General features: G+C 44.6%; 1 protein-coding gene and 1 non-coding gene across 3 annotated transcripts in view; one reads left to right on the top strand and one right to left on the bottom strand.

Annotated features, from left to right (window-relative positions):
* Positions 1–6,740, top strand: part of CDH11 (cadherin 11) — an 82,024-nt gene that overhangs the window by 12,442 nt on the left and 62,842 nt on the right. The gene's annotated exons all lie outside the window — the stretch shown is intronic.
* On the bottom strand, positions 1,821–1,939 carry LOC111737665. Its single transcript, XR_002779506.1, has one exon. It is a non-coding gene; the product is annotated as a 5S ribosomal RNA (ribosomal RNA).

Here is a 6,740-nt window from a genome sequence, read left to right as displayed (position 1 = left end):
GCTGAATTTCTAAGTGAAACCATAGGGAAGTGGGGTCCACAGATCTTTAGAAACAAAGCTTGGAATTGGGTGTCCTGTTCATTAAATACAGAGGTAAATGCTGCTTCTTTTCTGCTCCCTAGAAGCAGATATGCATTTCTATTGTAAAGCACATGTCTAGATTAAAGCCACTTAAATCTTTATCTCTCTTGCGGTTAATAAGAAAGCGTTTGATGTCATTCTCAGCTAACTGGTGTAAATAATGGGTCAAATTCTCATCCTGTTGGACAGGATGGAAATCTGACTCAGGACTGGTAAATACTGTTGCATTTAATTTATTTTCACGAGGACATTTTCTTCCCCAGCAGACAGTGGAATAACAGCATCCTGGGAAACAGCTTGTGGAGGAATCACAATGCATTAACCTAAGCAGTGAGATCAAAACAAAAGCTCTGTGTGCGATCTCTCCTGCCAGAGCCCAGATCCAGGCAGGCCCCACTGTTTGGCTGCATTCAAGTAGCGTAAATAAAATTAGATCTTCAAGGAGTTAAAAAGGCACTGAGATTTATGAAATGGAAATCTTTCTCAAGCAGCAGACATCCTCTTTCTCTATTTCATTACAGTTTTGTTAGTTTTAAAGGAGCTAAATGAAAAAATTTTTTAAAAGATTAATTCTTAAAGATTATTGTAATCACCCAATAATCAGTGTCTACTCTATAGGGATTTCATGACAACTGAAGGAGGTATGACCTCTACTGCATTTAGACCCGTGCGATCCTAAATAGGACTCAGTGTGGTGGTAGTGATGGTGATGCACGAGTCCATACAATTTCAGTGGAGACAGCGGTTCACAGTGACTGATCGAATCCAGGTCACAGCCGGGTTTTTATAGCATGTGCATGCAGTCTTACACTAGAGGGCTAGCCTCCTCTGGAGCTGGCCTGAATATCCACTTGTGAAGGTGGCTGAACAGGCATGACCTCCTTTACTTCTGCCGAGGCTCTGCTGGCCACAGGCTAGTTACCATAGACAGGGTGCTCCTCTTTGCAGAAGGGTGGCGCCTGTGAAAATGTCCCTCAGAATACGGAAGAACAGTGGCGTCACAGGAAGGGCCAGCTGACTTGGGTTGGCATTTCGGTTCTGCTTCTGTGTAACTGTGTGATTTCGAACACAACAGTTACTTCATGTTTTGTTGTTGGTCTTGTTGTTGTTGTTGATTTTAATTTATCCATATCTACAAAGTCTTTTTGGCCATATAAGTTACCACATTCAGAGGTTCTGGAAGTTAGTACGTGTACATCTTTAAGGGAGGGGGCATTATTCTTCGTCATAGGACCATTGCAAAGATCAAATGACATAATGCGTATGAAATACTTAGCACAGTTCCCAGCACATAGTAATAACTCAATAAATGTTTATTCTCTTCCTTCGAATTACTGATAATCACATGTGCTTGCATACCTCCAGGAGACAGCTAGGGGTTACCACGGTCGTAATTCCCACAGCTCTGCACTGTAGCAGGACCAGTCTCCCTGTCTGGCAATGGCTGGAGGCTTCCTCTCATCTCAGCTCTGGAAGGAAGCCAGTCTGCAGAGATAGTTTCATCTGAATAATGCTTCCTCCAGCAGTGGTTAGCTTGGCCAAGTTTTGCCTCTTTTCTAAGCCTCAGCTTGCTTGTTTGTTAACTGGGGTAAAGAGGGAGGGGCCTGGCTCTGGGTTCCCACTTACACTGAAAATCTAGAAACTACATTCTTTTTTTTTTTTAAGGCAAGGCAATGCTTAGTTGACCTCACAGATTGCAAGGACCTTGTCAGCTTACAATCCCTTATTTTTATTTTTTACGCCTATAGCACCTGGTCTTCCTAGGTGGTCTCCCATCCAAGTACTAACCAGGCCCAACCCTGCTTAGCTTCCGAGATCAGACGGGATCGGGCTTGTTCAAGGTGGCATGGCCGTAGACTAGAAAGTACAGTAATTGATCACAGTTGAATCAAAAAATGTGCACATTGGTGTGAAGGTGTGCTTATTGGCCTCTCAGGAAAAATGGCCCATTACAAAATAACAGCAGCAATGGAAACAAGTCTCACCCTCTTTAGCCACCTATGAATCTACACAGGGGTTCCTGACTGTGGGAACTCTTGGCTCAGGGCAGGCTATGCGATTCCATACATGGCAGGCTGGCACTTGGCATTGTAACAGGTGGACCAACAGACAAGTGAGGATTTGAGTTCAGGCTTCCAAGCTTGAAGCAGGGGCTGAACTGTTTCTATTTTGAAGACAACATTGTTCATAGATCCAGGATTGAAGAGAAGAAAAGTGGGAAGGGGAAGAAGCCTACTATGTGTCAGACACATGCTGGCTGCTGCTTCCGTTTCATTTAATCCTCACACTTTGCCCTGTGCAGGAAAGCCCTTTAGCTCCATTTTTCAAATGAGAATACGGAGCCTAAGAAAAATTGAATAATTTGCCTGATGCCTCCCAGCTGGTAAGTGGCACGAGAAGAGGGAAATTGAATTAATACTTCAAATCCCAAACGGAGCTTAGCTATAACAGCAGGCCCTGCCTCAGCTCAGGCCCTGCCTGAGCGATCGGGTCTTCTCTCTGTGTGATGCTACACGTCGTAGGCCACGCTGTCAGCCCCCTCGAATGTCTCCACTCTCTCTCCCTAATGGACGGAAACCCAAGGCCACAGTATATTTTGTTTCAGCATTTTCTCTTTCACCCCAAGTTCTTGCAAAAAAACATCTGCCGCCTTCTTTTCTGCCCTCTGTCTTCTCATCTCAGATTCCCCCTTTTCTAAATTATTTCGGACAGAGAGACCAGTGATGGATGTTCACAAACAGAGACTCCCGCATCCCAGTGACCCCTCTCCCCGTCGGAGTTCCCCTCCCATGGGGACGGGACACCACCTGTGGCACCGTCTTCACTGGCGATCTCTCTGGAACTATTTTGGGGTCTGTGTTTTCAGTCATTTTAGAAATCGCAAGGGCACTGTCCTGGGAGAGTAATGGGAGCTCATTGAAGTTACCCAGAGACAAGATGCAAGCAGAATGTGAGGAGACCTGCCACCCAGCATGGGTCTTGGTGAGCAGTGACAGTGGCTCTGATGACAGGGGTCTGTGTTTCCCTGGAGACTCAGTTTCTCTGTCAGGATACTTGGGTGCCTGGGTTTAAGTATTTGCACAAAATCTATCTCTAAAAACCACGGTCCCCATGGAGCAGGAACACGGCAGGCACCTTACAAACAACAGATGCAGCATCAGATCAGGACCTCTAAGAGTCCTGAGCAGAATGAAGGAAAGCCTTTAATGAAGCACACCTCACATTTCTGACCTGGTACAAGCCACAGCAAAAGTCAGGAAGCTCTCGGGGTAGAGAAAAAACAAATGCACAGACACCATAGGATTTTTGTCTCTGTGAGAAAGGCTGTACTAACTGGGCAGTCCACCTTACAGCTGAATTGTTAAAAGTGAAATCTAAGATCAGACAGTCAGGGGTCACTAGCTGTGTGACCTTGAGCGAATTACTGAACCTCTCGGAGCTTCAATTTCTCCATCTATAGAGTGGGGGGTAACATAGTAAGAACCCATAGGGCTGTGTGCAGATCAACGAAATAAAGCATGTAGAGTGTTCAGCACAGTATTCAGCACGGAATAAGGACCAGTAATTGTGATGCACCATCATCATCGGCTATAAATCAGCTCTGTCCTGGACATGAGGCGCCAAGCCGAGCTGACCGAAGGTCAAATTTGGGGTTGATTTTGGAGCTGTCCATTCCCCTGTGGAAACTGTGTTCCCGCTCAAGGCAAGTTTCTCAGCCGAAGCCCTACTCTCCGATAGCAACCTTCATCCTCGTGGCTCTCTCTCGACATGACAAAGTATAACTTATTCCTTCGTTCTCCTTCCATAAAACGAGGATAATAAGAACCCTCACCTTTGTTAGCTGATGTGTAAAATGAGCTAATGTTTGTGAAAGCGCCTTATAAATTACGGAGTGCTATAAAGTATGAGTTATTATGATTCCTGTCCTCTAGATATTTCATAAACAATGCTGAAAATGAAAGACACATATTAGTGGTATTCAAAAAGCATTTATGCCTTTTTAAATATATAGCTATAAACTATCAGCAGATGGGTTTGATAACACTGTCTTCAATCTGATTTAAATATTAGTAACCCCCCGCTGGGAGCGACTTTCTAGCAGAGACAGTGCAGCAGGTGCCGGCAGGTAGTGGGGTATAATGGTTAGCTGTGACAGTGGTTCCACTGGGTTTGAAGACCACCTACTGATGTGCTTTGTGACTCTGTGACTTTGTCCTGAATTATCAGAGATCCTCTAAGCCTTACTCTTCTCACCTGTAAAATAAAGATAGTAATATCTTCCTCACCGAGTTATTGTGAAGAGAAACAAGGTAATGTGCCTGCTGGGCACATTACAAAGTGCAGGTGACCTGGAAACCAACTAATGCAGCACCCCTGTCTCTCTGACTGACAGGTGTTCTCTTTCACCTCAGGTCCCTGATTGAAACCCTAATCAGGGTTAGAGCCCTGGCCATCAGCTGGGCTCCTAGCAGCCTCACCAAGGTCCCTGCCACCCCGGCTGAGCAGCCCGCCTCCAAGCACATTGCTCATCCTTCTGACCTTCAGGCCTCCAAGGTCAGTGCCAGCATGGCCAGGTCTTTGCAGATTCCAGTGCCTTCTCTTTATAAATCTGTGTGGGGCGGGGGTGGGGGGGCGGGATTTTGGGTGGAGGGTGATATAGACTGGAAGACAACCTATTAAAGCCAATGTGAAGAGCCTGAATTCCTGGCATGTCCCTCCAATGGTGAAGACTCCAAGGACCCTAAATTACTAGCCAACTCCATTTGGACAGACCAGATACAGCCATCAGCCATGTTAACACTGCTTCGATGAGAAACCAGAAAATGTAAGATTGACCTTAACACTACCAAGTTCTAGGGGCCAAGGCTTTGATGCCGATAAGGAGAACAGGCAGTATTCTGTAAGGACTTACTCTATGCCACACACAGTATCTAGCACTTCACAAGAATTATCTTATTTACTCATCACAGTCACCGAAGGAGAACTATTATATACTATTACCCTGTTTTTCAGATGAGGCCACATGATAAGGAAGAGCGGAGATTGGCTTTGAACCTAGTGCCCCTGGCCACAGCAGAACCCACCAGCTTGCAGGGTGCAAATGGTCGGGGAAGGTGACTCACATGTCACAGTGGGCTGTGCTCCAGTCTAGCTCAGCCTGCACTTTAACCTTCCCCCATGTGTTCATGTCCTGGGACTGCCACAGTAACAAAGTACCACAAACTGGGTGGCTTAAACAACAGAAATGTATCGTCTCACAATTCTGGAGGCCAGAAGTCCAAAATCAAGATGTCATTAGAGTTGGTTTCCTGTGAGGGCTGTGAGGGAGAATCTGTGCCAAGCCTTCCTCCTAGCTTCTAGAGTCTCGGCATTCCTTGGCTTGTAGATGGTGTTCCTCCTGTGTCTTAATCTCCCCTTTTAATGGTGACAGTCGTACTGGATTAGATCCATCCTAATGACTTCATCTTAACTTGATCATCTGCAAAGACTCCATGACCAAATAAGATCACCTTCACAGGTACTGGACGGGGATTAAGATTTCAGCATTTTGCGGTGAGACACAATTCGACCCATAACACCATCCAAGCTTATTTCTATATTACCACTTTAGACACAAATATATCCAGTGTAAGTCTTTCTCATGTATCCTTAAACAGGTATTCATTAAATGCTTCCCATGTGCTCAATATCATGCCACCTAATGGATTTAAGATGAGAACAAAACACATATGCGCCCCCTTGTTATGGAGCTTTGATGACATGTGCCCTCTAGGAGAATTTCAGTCACTATACCCTCACAGTAATGCCACTAAATCTTTTATCGGTAATTCCAGTGGCTCATCTAAGATTCTAAGGGGATAAGTGAACGTAGCCTCATCATTCTGGGTAAATCTAAAGAGAGAATAGCGAAACATACTAATGTTTGATTAACTATTTGTTTGTGCATATCTCCAATTGTTCCATCGCTTTGCAAAAGTGGCCTGTGATTTCTTAAAGTCCATATGTGTTTTTTTTTCCCCTTGTTTACTGGTGGGGTATCATGACGGGCCTCCCAGACCAAACCCTGCCAGTAGAGTGATTATACCAGGGCATATCACTTATTAGATGGAAAAACTATTAGCCTGTGCTCTGTTTAATTAAGCTTCACTTAATGGGCAAACTTTTTTTTTTTTTTTAACGGGCTTGCTGTCACCTCATCAGTTATTTAAGGCAGTTCATTTCACAGCAGGGAAAAAAAAAGAAAGGAAAAAAAAATTCTCATTTGCTCAAACTCTATTGGTCTGAGAAAAATCGTCGCTGTCTAGAAGATGCCTAATTGCCGCTGTGATCGTGTGCTCATTCTCCATTTAGTCCCAGGCTTATTGAAACGCTAATCACGGTTAGGTCTCACCTCTTGATGAATGATTTTGTAAAAACTTGATATTCCTCAGTTTAGCTAGGAACGTCTGCATGCAAGTATAATGCCACTCCGACTGAATGGGAAGATAACTAATGCCCTTAATTTTGCAAAGAGGGCTGTGATTTGGTACATACAGTACCGATCAGGGGAAATCAGAAGAAATTAATTTCCTTCTTTGCATAGGCACCACCTCTGTCATATCATGAGCCACTTTTCTGTAGCTGTTTTTGCTGTGGATTTAGAGAACGCTTGACACCTG

The sequence above is a fragment of the Pteropus vampyrus genome, unplaced genomic scaffold (assembly GCF_000151845.1).
Source record: "Pteropus vampyrus isolate Shadow unplaced genomic scaffold, Pvam_2.0 Scaffold29, whole genome shotgun sequence".
Lineage (NCBI taxonomy): Eukaryota > Metazoa > Chordata > Mammalia > Chiroptera > Pteropodidae > Pteropus > Pteropus vampyrus.
The sequence above is the reverse complement of the archived record's forward strand: the minus strand, read 5'-3'. Positions and strand labels throughout refer to the sequence as shown.